Here is a 27,046-nt window from a genome sequence, read left to right on the forward strand (position 1 = left end):
CAGAGTCTCACTGTGTTGCTAGGCTGGAGTGCAGTGGTGCGATCTCGGCTCACTGCAACCACTGCCTCCCGGGTTCAAGCAATTCTCCTGCCTCAGCCTCCCAAGTAGCTGGGATTACAGGCATGTGCCACCACGCCCTGCTAATTTTTGCAGTTTTAGTAGAGACGGGGTTTTGCCATGTTGGCCAGGCTCGTCTTGAACTCCTAACGTTAGGTGATCCGCCCACTTCAGCCTCCCAAAGTGCTGGGATTATAGGCGTGAGCCACAGTGCCCAGCCACTATCTTCAAATTTCTATCACCTTGTATTAGACATGTTAATCAACCGTTCCTGCCATGGTTCACAGTCCTCCTGAAAAGGGAGTCTTAGATTCTGTTTAAAGTACAATTCCTACAAGAGCCAAAGCTGATTAGACACTGACCCAAAGGCCATCAACCTATGATTTGACAGGAATAGGGTTTTCCCTATAACAGATGCTGTTGGTTCCTGCCTGTGTCCCCTCCCATCCTCCCTGATCCAGTTTATGCTGACAGCATCTTGCTGTTGTTCCCACTTGAGGGAAATGGATATGCTAGATGGACATGAACGTTAATGCCCCTGGAATTAGCTTTCAGCCACTGACAGATGGGAGTTGGAGGGGAAATACCCAACTTCTTTGCCTCTCAACTGGGATAACTCTGAGAAATATTCTACACTGTCTCCCAGAGTCTCCCAATGGGATGAAAATCCAGTTGCCTACAGCAGTAGCTCAGTGATGAGCTTCCTTCCCTTCCTTGTCTCAATTTCCCATTCCGTTAAAAGTGCTTCCAGGAACTACCTTCCAAATTAACTCCCAGCTCTTAAATCCTTGCCTCCAACTTAGGGTCTGTGGGAAACCAACTTAAGATACGGCTCAGCTGTCACAATGGTTATTAGTAAAGCCAAACAGACATTCTCTCTGGTATATATGTATTTTTTAAAAAACCTTTTTTAGCTGGACAGAGAGAAACAGATAGGTCATCACTATTCGAACCACATATTTGGTGAAACGCTAAAGGAAAGATACAAAAACATTCCTGCCCAGAGGTATCACTCTTCGGATGCAGAACAACCCTCTATCCTAATCTTGATAAGACTGTGCCCTATTACAGCTCCTTTTATTTCCATGAGATTCTTTCATTCTATAGCTTTATATGTACCCTAACAATAATGAACACCAGCATTCGCAATCCCACTTACTTGAGTTTGAGAATTTCTCTTCCTTGACACTAAACTATAACTCGGGAGGCACTATATTTTGCTTCCTGTATTGCAGCTAAAGTAAAGCTCTGCACAAAGTAGACACTCAGTTAATATTTGTCTAATGAACAAATGGGAGGAGTATTTTAATGGTAGATGTGGATTTACCTAGGTTTAGGAATACTTGGCAAGTCTTAGCTATGAAAAGCTATGAAAAAGTCTTTTTCCCCTCCATGGAGCAAACACTTGAAGAAATTTTCACACTTTGTAACTAGAAGGACCAATTATTGTTATTATTTTTCTACTCAGCATCCCTTTCTATCTTCTTATGGTTTCTGTGTCCTTTCTCCTAACTTCCTTTCCCCACAAACATGCACACATCCTTTGGAAAACTACTTGTCCTTTGATTCCTGGGTTTCTGTCCCTGCCCCCAAGAAGGTATATAGTCCCCACAACTGGTCAATCATAATTCCTTATCTTCCTGGGGTTTGGCACATGACCTACCCAGATAAAACTTCTGCCCTTGAGTTTTATAAAGGGGCTATGGAGAGGAAAGCTCTTTTAATCTCCTGAGTTTGCCAAGCTGTGTTAATGTGTGACTTTGTTAGCCTACCCCTCACATCTCATTCCTACCAAACAACAAAAAGAAAAGGCTGTCTTCAGTAGATGTGGTTGAAAGAAACACATAGGAAAATACAGCCTGGAGAGAGAGAGAGGAAGATCTAGCAATGTTTTCTGTCTCCAGAGTTCTCCAACCACCATCACCTTGTATTTTATAAGAGCCAATAAATTCCCTTTTAATTTTCAGTTATTTTTAGTTTGGTTTTTATCACTTGCAACCAAACAAGATACTATATGCACAACTTGAAAAACTAACTCTAAAACTGACAGGAATACATTTTAAAATTGAAGCCCTTCCCCTGCAAACACCTCACCAGCATCTCAGTTCTTACAGCATATTAGAACATCGATAGTACCTGTAAACCCAACATTTTGGGAGGCTGAGGCTGGAAGATAACCTGAGACCAGGAGTTTGAGACCAGCCTGGACAACACAGTGAGACCCTTGATCTACAAAAAGTTTTGAAATTAGCCCAGTGTGATGGAGTGTGCCTGTGTCCTGCAACTCAGGAGGTTGAGGCAGGATCACTAGAGCCACTGCATTCCAGCCTGGGTGAGAGAGTGAGATTAAGAAAGAAAGAGAAAGAGGGAAAGAGGAAAGAAGGAAGGAAGGAAGGAAGGAAGGAAGGAAGGAAGGAAGGAAGGGAGGGAGGGAGGGAGGGAGGGAGGGAAGGAAAGAGAAAGAGAGAAAGAAAAGAACATGAACATCAATAGAAGCCACGAGTGTGTGTCTTTGTGTCTCCCATTGCATCACGTGCTAGATGTCTAGGAGCCTGCAGCAGCATCCCTTGTACACTAGAGGATTCTGTTAATAGAGATTAGAGTGTATCCAGCTGAAGGGGATTTCAGAAAGAAAAGAGATTATTTCTTTTCTCTTTATGCAATTAATAAAAAAAAATGGAAGAAATGTCAATACTTCTTCCTGGAGGTTATGTAGAATGGTAAGCTATTTCTTCCTGAAAGGAGAAGATTTAGGGAAATTTAGCCAAGCGTGAAAGGTGATTTGTTCCAAATCCTTTAATAAATGTACCTGAGTAAACCAAAACAATCTAAGTGTCTTCTGGCTGGTTTCAAAAGGAACGAAAATTTATCTGAAACTGAAACCATAACTCCCAAACCTGGTCTTCTTTTAGTACTCCTTATCAGTATAATGTCATGGCCATTTATCCAATTTATGTGTAAGACAGAAACCTAGGGGTTATCTTTAATAACTTCTTTGTCTTCATTTCCTTCGAATCCAATGAGTCACTGAGTTGCATCCATTTCATCTTCTACATGTCTCTTAAATTTCTCTGCTTATTTCAAATTCTGCTGTGACTTCCTTTGTCCAGGCTATCATCACACTGGATTACTACTCTAACCTACTAACTGTTCTTCCCTGCATGCAGTCTTGATCCCCTCCAAGCCATTTCAGACCATTTTCTACTCCAAAGCCCATCCTGTTTTGTTGTTGTCATTAATGCAGATCTGTTTATATTACTTCCTCCTTTCTCGATCTCCTTAAAAATCTCCAAACTATGCTGGACATCTGATAATGTCTGTCCAGAAAATTTCTACCCTCCTTATGATAGTAACACCCTAAGTTTACTTTAGGAAAGCACCCCTCCCCAAGGCGGTGGGATTACCCCCACCTCCAGCTCCAGAGTTATGGATGCCCTAACTGGCTTCCCTAGCCACAGAGATAATGTTAGGGATGGGCACTTAACCCATACCTAAACCATATAGAGGACAGCATTCCCCTAGCCAAAGACTGGCTTCAGAGTGGGCATATGATTTAAGCAAATCCAATCAGAAAGATTGACTAGTTCTTGGGACCATGATAGAAGCCAGACTGAAGATTAAGGATAAGGGTAGAGTCATGGGATCCCAGAGAGCCAAAACGGGCAGGAAAAGATAATCACCCTATGAATAAAACTTGTCCTTAGAGTGGGATCTGAACTCTGGACTTTACCATAACGTAAGCCAATGGTTCTTTTTCTTCCTTTCTTTATTTTATGAAGGCAGGCTGGATTGAATTTTCTGTTACTGGCAACCGAAAGATTCTTAGCTAATATCCATCCAAGCTAATGTATTATTGCAGATAGAATAAAGGCAAAGTTCTTAATATAGCCTGAAGCTCATTTGCATTTGCTGCCTGAGCTCTAGCCACAGAGGCCTACTTTTAACTATTGTTCATGCCCTTCCCTCTTCCTGAAACCTTCCTGGCCTCCCACACACCCAATATTATGCATTTTATCTTACTTATGCTTTAACTCTCAGCTCAAATTCCCTTCATGACCCCTTAAACAGACAAAATCCCCTTAATATTCACTCTGAAAGTCCAGGAAAGATTCAATTTTGGTACTTATAAAATATTATTTGTGAGATTATTTCATAAATGTCTGTCTCTCTCACTTAACTCTAAGTCACATGTGAGAAACTCTCCATAAGTTTCAGTTAACAAAACGCTATTAAATAACAATTTGAATTATACTTGAAAGGAAGAAGAAAGTCATAGTAAATATCACTGGTTCACTCACAAAATGAAAATAGGTTAATAAAATTTATTTTAAAGCCATCATAGGAGGAATTTTCCTGGTCACATCCAAGCAACTTATAAAAATGGGAAAATTTAAAAACAGATGTATCAGAAACACATATCATTTTATCTAGAAAATAAATTAAATAGTTGAATTAACATCTTTTTAGTGTAGAAGGTTAAAGAATAAATTTGTCTTTAATGTAATTCAACCAAAGGGGGCAGAATACAACCAATGCATTAATTTAGAAGTGGATGGAATGATTTGGGGGGAAAAAAAAAACAGAATTTCTGGCAAGGTTCCCCTTCTGATTCAGAGCTGCAACAAAGAAGCTGTTAAAATGTTTGCAATTTTGTTTCAATGTTGGATCAAATAATATACACGTGCAGCCATTGGAAAAAAGATTTTGAAATGATTTTGTTATATTACAACTTATGCAGTCCATCATCGTCAAAAGACCATTTTAGATGAATTTCAGTTTAAAGAGGTCATATTATTGAATCAGTTTTTTTTTTTTTCCCTTGCTGTTCTATCCTCACTCCAGAGGAAAAAACACATATGTATAGGAAGGCTAAACTAACAATGTTGTTGCTCTAATGAAAGTTTCATAAATATAACAAAATTTATTCTATCCTTAGTGGAACAATACTTAGTTGTTTTCAATAATAGTTGAACAAAATATATATATATATATCATGAGTCTAGACTTGGAAAGAGCTGTGACAGCACAATTAGAGACACCTAGAAAAATGCAGTATCCCCCTTACCGTGGGGGATACGTTCTAAGACCTCCAGTGGATGCCTGAAGCCACAGATAGTACTAAACATGCAAGTGTACTATGCATGAATTTCTTTTTCCTTCTTCACAATTTCACAGATAGAGGATTCATTCTTACTGTAGATCTTAGTAATCTCAGTACGTAATTTTTTTTCTTTCTTTTTTAAGTGGAGAACTTACACTTTTTCACTTAAAGAAAGCATTTTATGGATCCTCTTTGGAATATCCACCATCATCACCACTCTTGCACTTTACGGCCATCAGTGAGTAAAATAAGGGTTACTTGAACACAAGCACTGTGATACCACGAAAGTTGATCTCATTTACCAAAAAGCTACCAAATAACAAATGGGCAGGCAGCATATTTGGCGTGAATACACTGAACAAAAGGATGAGTCGTGTCACAGGCAGCATGGAGCAGAGCAGTGTGAGATTTCATCACAAAACTCAGAATGGAATGCTATAGAAAACTTAGGAATTATTTATTTCTGGTATTTTCTATTTAATGTTTTCAGACCACAGTTGATTGTGGGTAACTGAAACCACAGAAAGCAAAACCACTGATAAGTGGGAACTACTTTAAAATCAGAAATGCTTATATCTCTAAATTAATTTTTTTCTCCAACCTGAAATGCCCTCCCTTCTCATTTGTGCCAAATTCAAGTTCTCCTTCATTTTCAACAACACAAAGAGCTCTCACTCCATAACCTGATTATTCTGTTTTTTCTATATCTGTAGACTAGTACAAGTAGTACTCACTGTGTGGTATCAGTGACTTCCAATTGTCAATTCGAGGACTATACTATCTGTACTCCAAACCACCTGGAAAACACTTAAAATACATCTTCCAAATTGCTCCCCACCCTGCCTCTCCCACTTCCAAGATTTGAGTCAGTAAATTAGAACATCTAAGGAATCTGAAATCTTTAAAAATATTCTCTGGCCTGGTGTGGTGGCACACACCTATAATCCCAGCACTTTGAGAGGTGGATTGCTTGAGCTCAGGAGTTTGAGACCAGCCTGGGCAACATAGCAAAACCCCATCTCTACAAAAAATACAAAAAGTAGCTGGGCATGGTGGCACACACCTGTAGTCCCATGTACTCGGGAGGCTGAGGTAGTCCTGGAGTCCTGGAGACAGAGATTGCAGTGAGCCAAGATCATGCCACTGCACTCCAGCTTGGGCAACAGAACAAGACCTTGTCTCAAAAAATAAGTAAATAATAAAAACATTTTCTGTACACCCCTGTTGATAGCAGCATTATTCACAATCTCCAAAAGGTGGAAGCAACCCATTGACAGATAGACAAACAAAATGTTATATATACATACAATGGAGTATTTTTCAGCCTTAAAAAAGAAGGACATTTTGACATATGCTACAACGTGAATGAATCTTAAAGAATTATGTTAAGTGGAATAAGCCAGTCACAAAAAGATAAATATCATATAATTCCAATTATATGAGGTACATAGATTTGTCAAATCCATATAGACAGAAAGTAGAATGGTGATAGGGGCTAAGGGAGGAGGCCACAGGAGTTATTGTTTAAGGATATGGAGTTTCAGTTTTGGAAGATGAAAGAAGTTTTAAGGATGATGATGAAAAATGGAAGATGAAAAACGTTAGAGATGGATGGTAGTGATGGTTGCTCAACAATGTGAACATACTTAATATCGTTGAACTATACACTTAAAAACAGTTAAGACTGTGCATTTTATGTTATGTATATTTTACCACAACTGAACAAATCAGTTAAAATGGTAAATTTTATGTTATGTATATTTAACTACACCTAAAACAGAAAGAAACATTGGATGTGGGAAATGCTGGTCTCAGTTTTTGTGTTGGTTCTTCATTCTTAATTATCATAATATTTTATTCACTCATTTCTTTATAAATAATGCACCACGCATAATTCTAGATGCTGGAGACATAGCCATAACTAAGGCAGACAAGGTCCCTGCTCTCAGAGAGCCATAATTCTACCATCTATGACATCTTATTTGTGAGGATGAGATGGTATAGCATGGGACAGAAACCCCAATTTTATAGTGGTTTTAACACTCAAGATTTTATTCTCTCGTATAAAATACCAATTTGGCAGGGACTCAGGATCCTTCCTGCTTTGTTCTTTATCAACCCTAGGGTATGACTGTATAGACATGATCCAATGTGACTACTGAATAGAGCTGGTCTTTGCATCTGCATTCCCACCAGCAGGAAGAAGAAAATACAACCAAGGGCATAATCCTTATTTTAGATATACTCTCTGAAAGTGACATCCCATTGACAATAACTCAAACAAATGCCCAGGCCTAGCTGCAAGGGAAGCTGAAAATGCAATCTTTATTCCTGGCAGACATGTGTTTAGCTAGAATTCAAGGGTTCTTTTACTGAAAAAGAGGAGAATGGACACTGGAAGAGAAGTATCAGAGTCTGCTACACAATTATTTTCCCAGCACATCTTGAATTCTTTGAAGGATGAGAGGTATCTCAACATGTAGAATTAAAAGGAAGAGCCCCTAAGGGGAAGGCAAAAAGATAATTCAAAATGATATCCCTCTGAGGGCTTCACCCCAGAACAGCGCACTTCCTATTGGGAACATTTCCTTTTGATCTGTAGACTATGAACTAAAGAAACAAAACTTCTCTCTTGCACATTCCCAACTTGCAGTAATTGAACAGGTATAAAATACTGCTATGAACACTGCTTTTTAAAAAGAAAGAAAATTGATACACACAGGATTCACTGGTCCACAGCAATTTTGAAATCTAGCTGGACATATGTTGCCAGTTCCTTGATTAAAGGATCAATTCTGCTGCCTGGGAACAATTCACTTTGGCTCTTGGCTCTACCCTCTTCATTTTCCATGGAAAATAGTCCATGTTTATGGCTGAATAATTTTTGCAGCCTGTTTCTGCCCACAGAAATTTGGATTTCATTTTGTACTTTCTATATCTTTCAGTCCAAGTTGATATAACTGTTTTAAAATCTTTGAGTTTTTAATGAATTATATTATAATCCACTCCATTAAGTGGAATTCTTACCCAAAGGTCTCCTTTAAGATAAGCCCTTCTCTACCTTGGTCTTCCTATTAGGCTCCCAAGGAACAACATCTTTAAGATTCTTAGAAGCCCTTTTTTGATAAAGATGATCTGTGGGATATGCCCTTAAGATCCTTAGGGGATCTTTTATCTAACTAAATTGTTCTCCGAGGAATCACTTGAGATTTTTCTGAGATCATATCAATGGATCTAATTGTTCTTACCCGGATTTCATCTTTGCCTTGAAGCATTTTCCTGAATTGACAGTCTTACAGAGCCTAGAAGTGATAGTTTTATTTTCAAATTCAATTTTGTGTTCATCTTATTTCTTTCTTCTCATCTTTTACCATAAACAAGAAGAAGTAGCCAGAGGGCATCTTCAACATTCTTGCAGAGAATCTCTTTAGCTAGATAATTCAGTTCATTGGGTATAATTTCTGCTTTCTACTTTATTACAGGTCCCCGTGTTGCTAAACATTCTGCCACTAAATAACAAAGATCTTCCTCCAATTTCCAAGAACTTTTTCTTACTTTACTTCAATCTCTCTCTACAAGCTTTCTTGAGAACCATCAGACTCTTTTACCAGTATCTTCATGGTCCTTCCAACTTCCACCTTCTTCCCCAAAGCCACTATCATATTTTTAGATTTGTATTACAATACCCCACTTCCAGATAAAAAACTGTTCCAGTTACTATGGCTGCAAAATAAATTACCCGAAAACTTAGTGGCTTAAAAAAAGCCATTCATTAGGCTCATGGATTCTGTGGGTCAGGAACTTTGAGGTAGTGGCTTGTCTCTGTGTTAAAAGATTTGTGAGATGGAAGACAAAGGTTGGGGATGGGAATCATCTGAGGTCTCATCCCTCATCATTCACTGGGGACCTCGGTCCTTCTCCCTGTGATTTCTTTGCATGGGCTAGTTTAACTTCCTCATAGCATGGTGGCTGGGTTCTAAGAGACAGTACCCTGCCAAAGAGCCTGATGATAGCTAAATTGCTTCCTGTGACTTAAACTTGGAAGCCACACAGTGTTATTTCTACTTTATTCTATCAGTAAAGACAGTCACAAGGCCCACTCAAATTTAAAGACTCCTCTTGTTGAGGAAGGAGTGGCAATATTCTAGTGGAGTATATGGGACCAGAAATAATGTTGTGGCCATTTTGGAAAATACAGGAGAAGCCTAGGAAGGTACTCCTATGATTGCGCTCTTGGATAATAAGCTCATCTCAGGCTCTGCTTCTAGGGAACCCAGCTGCATTAGTTTCAAGGGCTGCCATAACGAAGTACCACAAGCTGGGTGGTAGAAACAAGAGAAATTTATTGTCTCACAGTTCTGGAACTAGAGATCCATGATCAACGTGTTAATAGGGTTGGCTCATTCTGAAGGATGTCTTCCACGCTTTGCCTTTCCTTTCTGGTGGTTTGCTGACAATCTTGGCATTCCATGGCTTGTAGGAGCATTACTTCACTCTTTGCCTTCATCTTCACATGGTGTTCTCACTGTGTGCATCTTGCTGTATCCAGACTTCCCCTTTTTGTAAGGATGCCAGTCATATGGGATTGGGGTCCTCTCTAATAACCTCCTCTTAACTAATTACATCTGCAATGACTGTTTCCAAATAAAATTACATTCTGATATAGTGGGGTCAGCACTTTAACATATGCATTTAGGGTAGACACAATTAAACCTATGACACTGACCTAATGATAGAGGCAGGAGGTGGAGAACTATCCTAGACAGATAGGAGAGGGTCCCCAGAGAACCTCCAACCCACCAAGGTCATTTTGCACAGGCTTGCCTAAACATGCCCATGGTGAAAAATTCTGTCCCTTAGCACATGCGCAGTAAGGGAAATAAATCAATGTGGAGGGGCTCAGGCTAAGGGCCCCGCAAGTGCACTGGAAGGATGGGGTGGAGCCACCAGGAATTCACACATTACACAAATAGGGAACTGATATGGTTTGGCTGTGTCCCCACCCAAGTCTCATCTTGAATGATAATGTGTTGTAGGAGGGACCTGGTGGGAGGTGATTGAATCATGGGGGCGGGTCTTTCCTGTGCTGTTCTCATGATAGTGAGTAAGTCTCACAAGATCCGATGGTTTTAAATAGGGGAATTTCCCTGCACAAGCGCTCTTCTTTTGTCTGCTGCCATGTGAGACGTGCCTTTCACCTTCCGCCATGATTGTGAGGCCTCCCCAGCCACATGGATCTGTAAGTCCAATAAACCTCTTTCTTTTGTAAATTGCCAAGTCTTGGGTATGTCTTTATTGGCAGCATGAAAATGGACTAACATAGGAACCCAGCCCCATCAGCAGATATATAGAAGCCATTGTATTCAACTGTGAAGAGTGGGCAACCGGCAACCTGCTTTCAGGACCCCTCTTTTTGCTGAGAGCTTTCCTTTTTGCTTAATAAATGATACTCCATTCACTCTTTGATGTCTGTATGACTAATGTTTCCTGGTTGTGAGACAAAAACCCAGATCTAGCCAAGCTAAGGAATAAAAAATCCTGCATCACTAAGATATAAGAATTATCTACTCTATGGCCAGGTGCAGTGGCTCACGCCTGTAATCCCAACACTTTGGGAGGCCGAGGCAGGTGGATCACCTGAAGTCAGGAGTTCAAGACCAGCCTGGCCAACATGGTGAAACCCCATCTTTACTAAAAACACAAAAATTTGCTGGGCATGGTGGCACGCGCTTGTAATCTCAGCTTCTCGGGGGTCTAAGGCAGGAGAATTGCTTGAACCTGGGAGGCAGAGATTGCAGTGAGCCAAGATCACGCCACTGCACTCCAGGCTGGGTGACAGAGTGAGACTCAGTCTCAAAAAAAAAAAAAAAAAAAAAAAAAAGTATCTATTTTATGCTATTTATTAAAAAGATTATCTGAAATAATACATAGAAAGTTCCTGGCACCTAGCAAATGATTAATAAATGTTAGCCATCATTATTTATCTTTGGATCCAGATAGACTAGCACAGTGCTTAGCACATAGCAAATATTGACCATCTTTGGGTTTTGCCTGCCTGGCATTCACTCCATCTTTTTCTGGTGAAAACACCTTCAAACAATCTTTTTGCTAGTCTTAGTGAGGCAATCGTTCAAAATGTTCTGCCCTACCCTCAAGAGGTGAGTATATGTGTGACCCAAGAATGCCATTCAGACTCTGTCTCCCAAAAATTAAATCTCGAGTAGAGTAACATAGAGATAGAAAATGACAGAGGTCATTTATCCTGCTAACAGTGCCATGAAAAGAGACTGACCTTTAGTTGCTGCTATCTGGATGCTTAGAGCTGTTTTGACTCCTGGCCTTTTCACAGCCTGGTGCTTACTTAGCATTTCTTTTAATTCTTTGTGCTAGTCCACATCCTTGAGCACATTTCTTGTTTAGCTTAAGATAGCCAGAGCTTAAGATAGCCATTTCTTTTGTGCAGAAACAGAAATAGACTGAAGTAGAAATTGATTCCTGGACATAGCAGTTACAACTGACATTTAGAATGACAATGTGAAGTTGGAAGGGTCATGGTGAGGCAGGAGACAGTGTGGACCTCCCCTTCTCTGGCTGGGAAAATGCCTATCTTCATAAGCATGTTGTATCTGGAAACTCAGGCAATGTGTCTGTCCAGGTGGAGATTTGGGAATCAGTAGAAAAATGTCAGCTCGTTGGATCAGGTTGGATACTTTTTCTTAGCCCAAGATAAGTTACTACAAGTAAGAGACAAGTGGCTCATCAGAAAGCAGAGAGAGAGAGAGAACAGAAACTGCTAAGGGAAGCCCTTTCTAATTGTGGCCTGTGATCAAAGAGGGATAGTAGTCAGATAATCTTGAGCTGAATTATCTCCCCTGAGATAAAGTTAGTGGAAGTAATGTCTTAAGATTCCGAAAACTTAAGAGGAGATAAAAAAAAAAAAAAAAGGCTCCTGGAAAAGCTCTACTAAGCACCTCCTTCTTGGCCTTCCTTGACTGATAAGACTTCACTTAGTCACCACTTTATAGCCCAACCACTGAAATACATGGGATGTTGGAGCTGAGATTGGTTTTCTCTCTTTTGACTCAAGCTATTGTTTGTCATTGCCCCCCAGGAAATGTTAAAAAATGAAGGCTTTGGGGCTGAGAGCTAGAGGGAAGGGCAGAGCTCTAAGGCCTGTTGCTATGAGAGAGGACATCCTAGTGTTGGATGTGCACGGAGAGCCTACTAGGTTTCTAAGAAAATTGTTATTTCTGGATAAACACTTACCAACCTAAGGTAATCTCCAGGCCCCTGAACTCTTCTCAATGGAAAAGTGTGTTCTAAATTAGTTTAACCCTCACAAATGATCCTCTCCATTGTCCTTTTCAGAGGTGGCCACAGTGGATACTAGACACTGACTCTTCTCCCAGAGGAGAGAACCAGAATCAACTACTTTTGCTGACCAATATATCCACTCTGTCACTGGAGCAGAGAGCACTTTATATTCCTGAGAAGCAGGATGTGACAAATTCTGTTGGTCAATGACCACTCTAAGCTGTTTCTTCCCCTTCCCTTTTCCATGTGAGTTTTTTTTTTTTTTTTTTTCCTTTAATTAAGATAACCTGACCTATTTCTACCATTGTAGATCAGGTTAAATTTATCATTTAACCTCAGGTTGCCAATACACAAGGAGTTATTCTGGACCAACCTGAGAATAATGCATGTTGCTGAGAGATGGATGCAGTAACTGGCCTAGCACCTGGGGAAGGAGGGAGTTTTGAGATGTATGTAAAAGAGTTGCACTATTGCAGGTGATAACAATTATGATGCTGCATGTATGAGAAGGAGAGTGTGCGTATGGACATCAAACAGCTCAGGAGATTATAGTGGACAATAATTGTTTTCACCTGCCAGTATCCCAGGTTTCCTTTATAAAAGCTTTCTTCCCCGATGCTTGAGCCAAACAGTTCTAGAAGGGCTGAACCTATACCTCTACAGCTTGGTTGGCATGTAACCCAAAATTGGTGTGTAAATTTATTCCATCTTCTCGGCTCAGTGAATGATTTAGGAAAGCTTACATGATCCAAGTCAGATGAATAGAGTCAGCCACAGTTTTGAAGGAATGATCGGGAAAGACACATACTTTCCAAGGGATTGCTTGGCCGGTAGAATGTACGTTTGCAGCTCTCGGGGACTATCCTGCCACCAGGGAGAGAATGCCTGAAAAGGAAGCTTGGGGAAGCGAAAGCAAAGTGAGAACAAGAGTAAGAAAGAGAAAATGAGAGCCAATAAATATCCTTTTTGCTTAGCCATTTGGAGTAGGTGTAGTCTATTTGTCTGGAGCTCAGCACCTGTGAAGGCTCTCCTTTTGGTTAGGAATTTTCTTTTCTCCCCAAATTAGACATCAGAAATTATGCTTTCTTCACCCCGCTTGTAGCTAGCTGGGCCCAAGCATGTGACTCAGGCCCCATCAGACATCCTTGTGAAATTTCTTTGAGATGAGAGCAATGTGAGAAAGAAATGCCACATGGAATCCATTTTTGCCAGTGAGAGTGACACCACTACCACTTGGCCTTCAGAGGTGGCATTATTGAGTTCCTATAACAGGGCTGGCAGTAGTGCTTGCGTCAATAAAGTTCCTGCTGGCAGTGCAAAATGTAGCATTGAATGCTAGGAGGTGAAGGCAGTAGCAGCGTCTTCAGGCTAGTCCTGACAACTGTTTGTGGTGGTATCCTGGAAGTTCATCCTTGAGCCTGGCTCTCCAGCCCTCCTGGCAATTCTGTGACCTACCAAATATCCTTTAATAGTTTTCTTTTTGGCTTAATCAACCAGTTAGTTTTTGTCACTTTCAACTAAAACTTCTGGTACTAATGTAAAAATCAGTAAAAATTTGATAGACATATAAATGAATGAATGGCAATTCTGCGAGGTAGACATTATACTTCCATTGTACAGAGGAAAAATTGGCTCAGTAATATTAAGTTCATCCTGTCCAAGATCATGCAGCTAATAAATCCTAGAGTAAAGGTTTGAATTTTGCTCTTTTTTAAATCTCCAAAGTCCATGTTTTTGAAATAATTTTGTGGCAGATAGAGTAGACAGGCTTGCACAGAATTCATTCTACCCTTCTTATAGAATGCCTTCCTATACTGCAGAGGCTAGAAAACTAAAAGTGACATTCCCCAGACTTTCACGCAGCTAGGAATATGATTAGGATCCACCAATAAGATGTACTTGTGTGAAAATTTAAGTTAGCACTGAGTCAAGTAGGAAGGAAGGCAGTGCCCAGGCCTTCATTTTGATGGTACGAATCAGTCACAGTATGGTTTGGGGCCAACAGTTGAGGCCACAACTTTCTGATTCCCGAATTGTGGCAAGGTAGTGTGATCTTGGATCTGGAGAGTGGTATAGTGGTTTTCTGATCCACAGCTTCCAGATTATTGCAGAGATAGTTCTCTAGACAGGTCAGCTCTGTAGTGTTGTTCTGGAATCCAGCCCACAGCCCACTCCTCCAGTCCCTGTAACTGTGGGCATGGGATTTCCTGTAGCCAATCCTTTCTTGCTAAAACTACTAGAATGGTTTCCATTATCTGCTTCTGAATCTTGTTTAATACGAGCATGGATAGAGGTCAAGTACTACATAACCAAGCAGCAGTACACAGAGATTCTTATCTTTTCTGAGCTGCAATTAAAGAGGAAAAAAAAGCATGCATTCAAGGTAAATTTATGTATTTCAATAATAAGCACCGTGGACTTTGTGCTCTTGCCACACCTGTAATCTCCAGAAACTGGGTGTATCAGTCAGCGTACCGGCAGGAAACAGAAGGCTCATTCACAATGGAAACTCTGAGGAGACTTTAATAAAGACTAATTTTGGCCGGATGCAGTGACTCATGCCTGTAACCCTAGCACTTTGGGGGGCCAAGGCGGGCAGATCACTTGAGGTCAGGAGTTTGAGACCAACCTGGCCAACATGGCGAAACCCTGTCTCTACTCAAAAAAAAAAGAAAAAAAAATTACCCAGGCGTGGTGGTGGGCACCTGTAATCCCAGCTACTTGAGAGGCCGAGGCAGGAGAATCATTTGAACCCCGGAGGCAGAGGTTGCAGTGAGCCAAGATTGCACCACTGCACTCCAGCCTGGGTGACAGAGTGAGACCCTCTTTAAAATATATATAAATAAATAAATAAATAAAGACTCGTTTTTACTTATTTTTATTTTTTATTTCTATTTATTTACTTTTTTAGAGACGAGGTCTCACTATGTGCCTTGGCTGGTCTCACATTCTTCCCACCTTGGCCTCCCAAAGTGGTGGGATTACAGACGTGAGTCACCATGCCCAGCCTAAATGAGTTTTTAAAAATATAGACTGCGCATAGAGAACCACAGGGGTCATACAGTGCCCCTAGACCTGAAGCAACAAGTGGAGGAATCTATTATGGAAACCTGAAGACAGCTAGGTAGAGAGGGTGCTTTACTGGAGCTGTGACCTCTGGTTGCGGAATGCAGTCATGGCAACCTCACAGGCAAGGCGCAGGGAGGGAGCAACCTCCACTCAACTGTTTTTTCAATCTCCTGCACATTTGCTGAGCTCACCTGGAAGCCACAGGACACAAGCCCGTGCTGTAGTCCTCATAGGACAGTCTGCCAGGGTGGAGAAAGATGGAACGTGGATCTAAAGGGCAAATGGGAGAGATCTAGCACACCACGTGAAAAAATCAACAACCTCAGTGCAATAAGAGATCATGAAGAATGCAGGCTGAAGTACTTTGTGCAGCTTAATTTTATAAGGCTCACAGATTGAGTTTATTCATTCTTTTTTTTTTTTTTTTTAGACAAGAGTCTCACTCTTCACCCAGGCTGGAATGCAGTGGCGTGATCTCGGCTCACTGCAACCTCTGCCTCCTGGGTTCAAGCGATTCTCCTGCCTCAGCCTCCTGAGTAGCTGGGATTACAGGTGCGCACCACCAAGCCCAGCTAATTGTTGTATTTTTAGTAGAGATGGGGTTTTGCCATGTTGGCCAGGCTGGTCTCCAATTCCTGACCTCAAGTGATCCACCCACCTTGGCCTTCCAAAGTGCTAGGATTACAGACATGAGCCAATGGGGCCTGATCTGAGTTTGTTCATTCTTTTTAAAGACAGTCAACATAATCTGCTCATGTGATTTGAGGTCCTTTCACTTAGTTTAGCACACAGTGCCACGGAGTATGAGAAGTGAAAAGTACTCTAGAGATCTCACTGAAGACTCTCACTCCATAGATGAGGAAGTCAAGACTTAGGAACATGATACAAATTCCTCCAAAGTCACATATCCAAAAAGTTGCATAACCAGCATGCACACCCAAATCTACTGATGCCCAGTCCAGGGCTTCTTCCACTATTGGCAGTTAAAATCCGTGCTGGACACACAAGTTGTGCTCATTACAAAGTGCCAGACTATGATGCAGCTGCAGTCTGAGCCTGGAGCATCCCTCTGCCTTAGTCTTATTATTCTCTTCATTTTAAACATTTACCTGAGAAGCTGAATTCCAAAGACACTTTCCCTAAAAATAACTCAAAGACATGCAGGAGGAAATTAGCATAATGTATTTTTTCAGCTATAATTTACAGTGTGTAATCTAAAAATGTGCGACAAAGCAATGCTAGTAGTGCAAAGAAAATTCCCCTGGGATATTTGGTCCCATTTAAAAACACCTCAGTATGGGGGGATGTGGGAGCAGCAGCCTGTGACACACTTCCATCAGGGCAAAATGTTATTCCAGTGATTCACAGCGAGAGGCCTGACAAACACTTTGAGTCGATATAAAGGTTCTTGCCATCAGGATAAAATGAGAATTGCAGTGGGTGGTCCCATTCTAGCCTCATGTCTCCTTCTACTTCTGTCCTGGCTTAGGTGGTTGCCCTGGAAACAGTGGGGTAGCAAACAAAACCATTTGGAACAACTTTTAGAAAGCCTTATGCACAGAGGCCTAATGTTTATTTGTTGCTGCCTTTTCCAAAGGCTTTCTTCCCCTGAGAGGGTGTGCTCCTTGGACTACCTTGAAAGTTAGTTCATGTTAAAGTCTTTGGCAGGGTCCAGTTGGAGGGCTGGCCAGAGTTTGGCAGAGAACAGGAGAAAGGGGCTTTGCCTATCATTATTCAGCTTTGGATCCTCACACAGATGGCCCTGATCTCCTCCTCCCCCACCTAAGAATTTTTCTAAAACGACACCCAAGTTTTTCTTGGCAGAAGTTATAATCCTGGCAAACAGTTCACTGCAGCTCTAATTATGATGACAGCTTTAATGGAGAAGATAATCATATTAAATGGTTCTTATTCAGTTCCATGTGATGAATTAGTGATTACCATAAAATGTGTTAAGCAGCTAAAAGTAAGGGGAAGGGATAATGTACTGAGCTACAAGTTGAGGTTTGAGGGATTCCAAAACTGGGTAGGAGACAGGATAAAATGAATTTCATTGGATACCAGGGGTGATCAGGCATCAAGGGAAGGTATTCTCAATAAACTGACTTGGCAGGACTCTTCCTAAAACTAAGTTAGGCAGGCCAAAGACAGGATGGGGACCAGGGGAGAGGCCTAGTCGAGAAGAGGGTTCAGGGGAACCTGACTGAAGTTTGGTAAAGAAGTCTTTATCATATCCACCACTCATACAACATACTTGTAAATACTGTGACTCGGATATGAAAAGGTAAGAATGAAAAGGAGGGAAAGAGGAAGGGAAGAAAGGACGGGAGGGAGGAAGAAAGGAAAGTTAGTAAAATTGCCTTCCGAATTCAGGCTCTTCTGTATGTTGTTACAAAGTTGTTTGCAGGGGAACACATTTGGTCTTTGAACCAGCCAAAGGACATTAAGGGCCAGTTTTAAAAATAAGGAGGAGATCAAACTGAGTAACACTGTATGACTCTAAAGCAATGAGCTGGTAGTTCTTGTGTGGTTTGTGAATAGGGTGACCAAACTTAATCCATTTTGCCTGGAACTTTACCAGTTTTAGGACTGGACATCTCCCTCAGTTCCAGGTAAATCAAGAAGATTTGCCTAAGACTGTCCCAGTTCTATAGCCCCACATTCTGGAAAAGAGAAATAATCAGTCACCCTATTCATCAAAAGAGCTCTGAAGGTAGTTCCTAACAAGAAGTTCCAAAATCACTTAGAGTCATAACACCTGACAAACTAGGCTTCCAATATAAGGGTTGTTTAGAAAACAAAAACAAAACAGCCTCATTCATTTAGTCACATATTATGTGAGAAAATAAATATTCACCCTGACTCCTATTTAATTAGAAGTACCTTTACTTAGATACTTTGATTCAAATACAGAGCCCAAACACCTCTCTACAAATGTTTGAAGAAAGCTTATTTACCTAATTAGAATATTTATGTGCCATCATGCATGTTTTATTTTTATATTAATATATCTCTTTGTGTTTTATTATAAAAATCTTGCTTTGAAAAAGACATTCAAATTTGTTTGTCATTCATCTGTAAGCTACAATACGTGTAGTTACTATGTGTAGTAATCAAAGCGTGTGTGCGTGTGTGTGGTCTTCCATGGGGAAGCAACCTTCTTTATCCTCATCTTCTCTAAACCCTAATTCATTTGTACTTCCGCTCATTTTCCCAAGGGGTGTGTTATTCCTTTAGAAGGCATTTTAATGGCTAGAGAAAAATAAAGAAGGCTGAATAGCGAAGCCTTGCTCAGAAAGCCCTGTTGCTTCTGCTGCTGCTTTGAATAACACTGTTACACTGTGTTATCCTTCTAAAATCTACTTTACATGGTTTCTCATATGTGTGAGGACCTTCATCCCTGAGAATGGTTTCTCATATGTGTGAGGACCTTCATCCCTGAGAAGTGAGGGCCTACGTAGGCTGGGAAGAAATGTGGTAGCTGGGAGCCTGGGACACGTCTGAGGCTCATTGGAGCTGAAGAGGTAGAGATTCAGCGGAAGCATTCTAGGGAGAAGCTTAATTTAAAAACCACTTGGGCAGTACCGAAGAACTATCTTTTCTAAAAGGTTGGGTAGAGACAGAGTATCCATCCAAATATGAGGACAAACTGGGAAAATCCATTGTGAGCAAGCAAGTTTAGAACACGGTATAGAGGGAGAAGGTAAAAAAATATATATTTAAGGTAGTTTTCTTACTGTTTTTATAGGATGCCAGCAGCCTTAGCCTGATGGGGGAGGAGGCTCTAACCAGGTCTGGCTCTTCTTCCACATCCCACTCCACTGGGTGGTGTTTTTCACTGGGTGGCTACAAAGTCTTAACATGTTTAGGTGGGTTCTTAGTTGAGGTGGGGGCATTTCATGTGTTCGCTTCTCTAGCGGACATCCTTTCTCAAGGACAGGTACCAGATCTGGCAGTGGTACTTCTGAAAATCCAGAACCTTTTGTAAGATGCGTGGGCTCTTCTAACTCAGTTGTCAGGGTAAATTACTGGGCTCTGGGTCTAGGGCAGTGAACTGAGCTAGCATGAGCTGGCTGAAACAGACCTCATCTCTGCTTTTACTAAGAAAATAGAAACAAGCAGAAGACAACTATAACATTTCCCATCATCGTTCTCATTAAGTTTTGCCTTTCCTTCCTTGGTGATGGAAAAACTGTACTGGACTCTCAGTCCTCATAGACCTTGTGACTTAAGCCCTGGATTCCCCGTCATCTATTCAAAGGCTTTGCTCTTTTCATCACTCACCGTCTCCACCATCTCTACATCTCCACTCTCTATTTGATTATTCCCGTAGCATATACGCACAATATAATATCTCCTGTCTTTAAAAAACCTGTCTTCCCTAGAATTACACCCTCCTTCAACTACTCCCTCCTGCTTCTCAGGCCTCCTTACATCATTATTTCTAAAGCAAGTTGTCAAACTCAGTGTCTCTCCACTTCCTCATTTTATGATCTTTCAGTCTTCTCCAATCATGTCTTCTTCCCTATGACTGCACCGAAGTCATTCTTCTCAGGATCACCAGTGAGCTCCACACGTCTTAAATCCTTTGAACAATTTCCCAGCCCTTCTCTTACTCGACCTCTCAGTGGATTTGATCTGACTTGGTGAACCACTTAGATTCTGAGTCAACACACTGTCTCGGTTTTCCTCCTGTGTCCCAGATTGGCTTCTTCTGAGTCTGCTGGCTCCTTCCTCTTATTCCTCATTTTTAAATTTCTTTAAACATCTTCTGTTCTTTAAATACACTCATTCACTTTATAGGAGATCTTCTCCAGTCCCATGGCTTTAATTTCTATCTCTCTGTCAATAACTTCCAGATCTATATTCTCTAGCCCTGACATTTCCCCTGAGCTCCAGCCTTAACATATTCTGCCACCTACTTGACATTTTCATTAGATGTCTAATAAGCATTTCAAATTGAACATTTTCAAAATAGAACTTGGTCTTATCCCCCAAACCTGTTTTTCTTACAGTTTTATACGCTGCAGCTCCTGGCTTTACCATTCATCCAGCAGCTCAGGATATAGGTTTGAGGCTCATTCTTGACCACTCTATTCCTCTTACACTCACATATCATAAAAATCCAATTGTGTGGGCCCCTGCCAGACCTGACCATTAGTGATGGCCAGGCTATCTTCAAAATTCCCAGCAGACGATTTCCAGGATTGGTGCTGTAGTCTTCCCTCATGTGTCTACGGCTCCCAGGATTGGGTATGAAATGGTAAACCCAAAGTGCTTGAGGAAGGTGACTCTGGTGCAAACTGAGTTTCTGCATCTAATTTAGCCGCTCCAGCTCTATGACAAGTGATTCTTAATCCCAAGGAAGAGGAGCAATTATACTCTTTCAAAAGCCAGTTTCCTAGAGAAGGTAACCCAGGGGTGGAGACTTCAGGGCTGGGTCTTCCAAGCACTACATATTGCTCATCTCAGTGGATGGAGACATTCATGTGGACTGGGCTGGGTCAGGTAGGTCAGGGGGAGGTTGAAGTAACTTAAGTAAGGCTTGTTAGGAGACTGCATTTGCATCTGAGAACCAAGAAAAGCCTCCATCCCTTTTAGGCACGTCAATTATTACAACAGACCATGAAATGTGTAGGGAATTGTCTAATGAATTCCAGGAATTGATAAATATATTTAATAAATCATGTGGGCTCTTCCTCTGGGACTACAAACACTTGAAGTGCCCAAAATATTGCAGATATCTTGACCAGACAGAATACAGCCCAGTAATTCTTCCATTCTCTTGGACATGTACTTTTCAGGGTTGGCCTGCAGGTGGTGGTGTAGCCCACAGAGGACTACAGAGGACTGTATGGACAAAGGACTCACAAGATGTTAGATTCAGATTCGTATATTAGGATTTCGTCCAAGTAGCTCGTGCCTCCTTGATCCTGCATGAGAAGATGACTAGGGCCTGCACAGCCAAAATGACACCATAATCTGCCAGATCCCCCCTATCCCATTGATGTCAAAGCTCTTGGACCAGTAAGCTGGGTTATCTACAACCTCCTCCCTATCCAGGCAGAAGATAAGAGAAAAACTCCCTCTCAGATACACTCAAAATGCACTTCCCACATGAGGTTGCTAGTGCCTTTAAAGAGAGGGCGTCTGTGGGTTAAGTGGCCAATTCATCATGGTGCTGGTGTTGCTGCTCCCAGACTCAGTACATGAAGTTAGCATCCTCCCTTTCCCCACACATTCTCCACCCCCGCCAAAGCCTTGTAAATAGAATTGCTGTCCATCACTGGCTTGGCAGGAAGGAAGCCAAACATATTTGTAGTGGGGTCACAAATTCATTCACTCTGTACTCAGATGTGCAAGGAAAATGTAGCTTCTATATTTCTCATAACTCATCTACTCATCCACAGGGAATTGGGAAAAAGAACCCTAAATTTATCCCCTTCAGTTAAACTTAGTTCAGCTCAATAATTCAGATGCCTTCTTTATGTAAATTATCTTTAGTTTCTTTAGGCAAACTATGGTCTTTACATTTTCTCTCCATCTCTTTGTTCTCCTCCAAGTTAGTGACTCTGTCTCTGTTCAGTGGGGTCTGTAAGAATTTAGATGAGCCACACAGCAGAGATGTTATCTGAATTCTTACTGATCAAAGGTGAAGTGGCTAGATTTTCTGTTTACTGGACTGGTGACCACTGAAGGTTGATTTTTCTGGTTTGGCTTTTTGAGGTAAAGTAATTCCCTCTGGAATTTGTGGTTCTGGTCATCTCAAAGTTTTTACTCAGGTACCTCTTTGTTTTGACCAGAGCCCTCTGGTGTACCTCTGTGCTCTCAAAACCTCTGTGTCTCATCAGAACACATGGAACTTGCTGGAACACTTGTACAACATCCAGGCCATGTAGGCCCAGGAGTGACGGCTCAAGCTCATCTATCAACTCGCCTACTATACCACCTCCTCACCATCACTCCTTGCCAAGACTCTGGCTTCTGGCCTTCTCATTTCTTCTTTGTCTTCCTCATTTCTTCCATAATTCCTTGGAACTGGAAGGGGCAGTCTTTGGGCAACTCATTCACCCATGTACTATCTCCCTTCCAGGGTAGAGCGACGCATATCGTGACCTAGCTTTCATAGGTGGTAAGGTTATCTTCTTTATTCTTAAGAAAAAAACACTAAGAGTCGAGGGCCCCATCTTAGTTCATGGTATGCCTTAAATCTGAATTTAAAAATCCTTTCTGAACAAAGCCTAAGTCTTGCTATAGATCAGTATGAACAATAATCAAAGCACAAAGGTCAGAAATTACTCTGTCGTTTTAGAGTTATGCTGTGCAATATGGTAGCAGCTCCATGTATCTATGTAATTTTAATTTTTAAATAATTAAGATTTTTAAATTCAGGTCCTCAGTCATACTAGCTACAGTTCAAGGTTTCAGAAGCCACATGGGGATAGTGCCCACTATATTGGACATCAAATATATAAAACATTAGCAGCATCACAGAAAGTTACATCGGACAGTTATTCTAGAGGCTGTCTACCCTTTTCCCTTTCCTAAGGCACTAAAACGCTTTTTCTTTTTGGCGATGGAGTCTCACTCTATTGTTCTGGATGGAGTGCAGCGGGGCAGTCTCACCTCTCTGCAACATCCACCTACCAGGTTCAAGCAATTCTCCTGCCTCAGACTCCGGAGTAGCTGAGATTACAGGCACCCGCCACCAAGCCCAGTTAAGTTTTGTATTTTTAGTAGAGACGTGATTTCACCATGTTTGCCAGGCTGGTCTTGAACTCCTGACCCCAAGGTCCACATTGACCTCCCAAAGCGCTGGGATTACAGGCTTGAGACACTGCTCCTGGCCTAAAATGCTTTTATAGATGGGTGGGAGCTTCCCAGAAGAAAAAACAATTACTTATAATGGCCGTTGCTCTGCACTCCCAAGACGCTGGGTTAGTCAATAAACCCCACCCACTTCCCCAAGTGCCAGTGGTATTCTTCTCTGTTTCTCCTAAGGAGAGCTACATAATTTATGGAGCCCAGTAAAAAGCAAAACTTTATTCACAAATTATTTTGAATTTCAAGCTATCAACACCAGAGCATGAATCCAAGTACAAGGTCTGAGGGCGGGTCCCAGTGTGACTGCATAGGGCTCGCACCTAGGAAGCTGGCCTTCTTTGAAGAGAATTGCACCCAACAGAGATGTCAAGGCAGCACTGTGGGCTCACTGGGGAATTTACTCAAGAGCAGCAATGCCAGAGCCCACAGCTGCACTAGTGCTGGCCAGGCTCAGATGTTAACTCTGACAGCTGCCCAGGGAATGCCTGTGGCTAGAGGGAGCCACCCAGCCAAAAAGAAGTGACAGGAAATAAGGGCCCCAACATGTTGTATTGGAAAGCCCATTGCTGGAAGCTCTGGGCATGTCAGCTGCTTCCAGCTGGGCATGTTTCTATCATAGCCAGGGGTGTGTCCAGCCAGGAAGGCTGAGACCTGTCAAGTCCATCATATTAGAAACTGCTGAAGGATGGGGGAAAGGCAACACGCCCAGGAACTACAGCACAGAGAACTATGGCCAGCTTTCTTACCTGGACTATGGCTGTGAGCAGAGCATGGGGTCCAGGAGCCTGTGTGCAGAGGAGGTCTTACCTCTCCAACCTGAGAGGCAAAGGGATTTGAGGGGAGGCCAGAACGACAGCCACTCAGAACTTCAAAATGAATCATCAGTACAGAGGAGCACGACAGAGAAAAAGAATCTAGGCTGGGTGTGGTGGCTCACGCCTGCAATCCCAGCACTTTGGAAGGCTGAGGTGGGTGAATCACTTGAGGTCAGGAGTTCGAGACGAGCCTTGCCAACATGGTGAAATCCTGTCTCCATTAAAAATACAAAAATTAGCTGGGTGTGGTGGCAGGTACCTGTAATCCCATCTACTCGGGAGGCTGAGGCAGAAGAATCGCTTGAACCCAGGAGACAGAGGCTGCAGTGAGCTGAGATTGCGCACTGCACTCTAGCCTGGGTGACAAGAGCAAAACTCCGTCTCAAAAAAAAAAAAAAGTCTACTTCTAAGTGAACTAGATGGAAACAGAGGAAAGCAGACAAAAACAAAAAGATGTGAGGTGGAAGGTGAGACTTGGAACTTGTAAACAGTCTGTAAGATACGTAAATTAACTCCCACAGCTTTTTAGAGTATAGCAGATTGGTACCTACACATAGAAATATTGGCAAAATGCAGTAAAAAATAACTTTTAAATAAACAGCTGAAGCAAAAGGAAGAAAAAGGTTTTAGAATAAAGACAGAAGACAAAGCCACAGTGGGTTCAATCTGACTTGACCCCAGCTCAACTGATGGGCTCAGTGGTTCTTATGCAGAATTCTCCTTGGATGCCCTTGTTGCTCATATTGACTCCTGGCTTTCGGGCCTGGGGGACCCAGGCCCCGGGCCGCCTTCTCTGTTTAGGTTCAGAAGCTGCAAAAGAGAACTGCCTGAACTTCCTGAGACACAGGCTCTGGAGACCCAGGAGGTGTCGTTGGAGGAAAACCCTTGAAGAGCTACTCCTGCCATGAAGAGGGAAGTAAAAAAGTCCAACTCCTCAGTCTGAAAAAGTAGTATGGAATCCTGGGCTTTTTGTTTCTCCCAGGGATCTTTTAAATTTTAATCCTACCTTCTAACTTCCAGTATGAAGAAAAGGGGAGAATAAATTAAAAACGACTGGGTAAGGTGGCTTACACCTGTAATCCCAGCATTTTGGGAGGCTGAGGAGGGCAGGTCACTTGAGGTCAGGAGTTTAAGACCAGCCTGACCAACATGGCAAAACCCCATCTCTACCAAAAATACAAAAATTAGCCGGGTGTGATGGCGTACACTTTTAATCCCAACTACTCGGGAGGCTGAGGCAGGAGGATCACTTGAACCTGGGAGGTGGAGGCTGCAGTGTGCTGAGATCATGCCAGTGCACCACTTCAGCCTGGGCAACAGAGTGAAAAAGAAAAGAAAGAAAAAGACTAGCTCAACCTAATAGAAAGTAGAAAAGAAGAATAAAGAATCAAAGTAAAAGAATGATAACTGGCTGAAGGAGGATTGCTTGAACCTGGGAGGTGGAGGTTGTAGTGAGCCAAGATCTCATCACTGCACTCCAGTCTGGTTGACAAAGTGAGACCCCCGACTCAAAAAAAAAAAAAAAAAAAAAAAAGATAAATAGAAAGCACAACATGAACCATGTATCAATAATCAAAATACATATAAATATTAACATATTGAATTTCTGTACAAAAAGATGGAAATTTTCAGGATTTCAAAAAATTCAGCCAAGACACTACCTAGAACATGATAAGACAGAGAGATTATTATGTAAATAGATGGATAAACTGTACTAGAAAAATATTTTTTAATTAAACATAACAATATTATCATCATTTTTAAAACTTTAAGGCAAAATAAAAGTAATGGAAAAAGAGGGCCACTATATAATGATAAAAGAATAAAAAGAATTCACATTGAAGAAATAGTAAGTTGGAACTTCAGTGTGTATGTATGTGTGTGTATACACAATACACTGTCAAAATTATAAAGAGAAAATGATAAATGTATAATCATAGTGGTAGAAGATGTAAAGAACACAGGTAATTTCTACACCCAAAATTACAGGAAACGCATTCTTTTCATTATTTTTGTTGTTGTTATGGGCAGCCTCCTGAGCCAGAGGAGGCTCAGAGATTCCCAGGAAACATATTCTTTCTAGCACACATGAAACATTTATAAAAAGCATAATATGTCAAAAAGCAAATTTCAAACAAACACCAATGACCAAAATCACATAAAACATTCTCGGACAGCAATGCAATAAAATCAAAAATCAATATAATAGTTACACTGCCCCATTATTTTAGAAACTTCTAAATAATTATTAAGGTAGAAAAATGAATAGAAAATACCAAATGTGTAACACCGCTCAATGAAAACATGAGTACCAAAACATATGGCATGGAGTTTAAGCAGTATTTAGAAGGAAATTTAGAGCTTTAAATGCCTATAATGGAAGAGAAGGAAGCACATACCCCAAAGGTCAAAATGTTTAAAAATTAGAACAGAGAGGCCGGGCGCGGTGGCTCAAGCCTGTAATCCCAGCACTTTGGGAGGCCGAGACGGGCGGATCACGAGGTCAGGAGATCGAGACCATCCTGGCTAACACGGTGAAACCCAGTCTCTACTAAAAAACACACAAAAAAACTAGCCGGGCGAGGTGGCGGGCGCCTGTAGTCCCAGCTACTCGGGAGGCTGAGGCAGGAGAATGGCGTAAACCCGGGAGGCGGAGCTTGCAGTGAGCTGAGATCCGGCCACTGCACTCCAGCCTGGGCGACAGAGAGAGACAACAACAAAAAAAAAAAAAAAAAAAAAAAAAAAAAAAAAAAAAAAATTAGAACAGAGAAAGTAGAAGGAAAAAAAATCAAAAATAAGAGGAGAAATAGCCAAATGGAGAAAAAATCAATAAGGTTTCATATGGAAACAATAACAGTTCATAACT

At 41.4% G+C, this 27,046-nt stretch overlaps 1 protein-coding gene across 3 annotated transcripts in view; it reads right to left on the reverse strand.

Annotated features, from left to right (window-relative positions):
• LOC101019298 (zinc finger protein 280D) overlaps positions 1–27,046 on the reverse strand; it is a 244,249-nt gene that overhangs the window by 153,786 nt on the left and 63,417 nt on the right. The window lies entirely within an intron of this gene.

The sequence above is a fragment of the Papio anubis genome, unplaced genomic scaffold (genome assembly GCF_008728515.1).
Source record: "Papio anubis isolate 15944 unplaced genomic scaffold, Panubis1.0 scaffold103, whole genome shotgun sequence".
Lineage (NCBI taxonomy): Eukaryota > Metazoa > Chordata > Mammalia > Primates > Cercopithecidae > Papio > Papio anubis.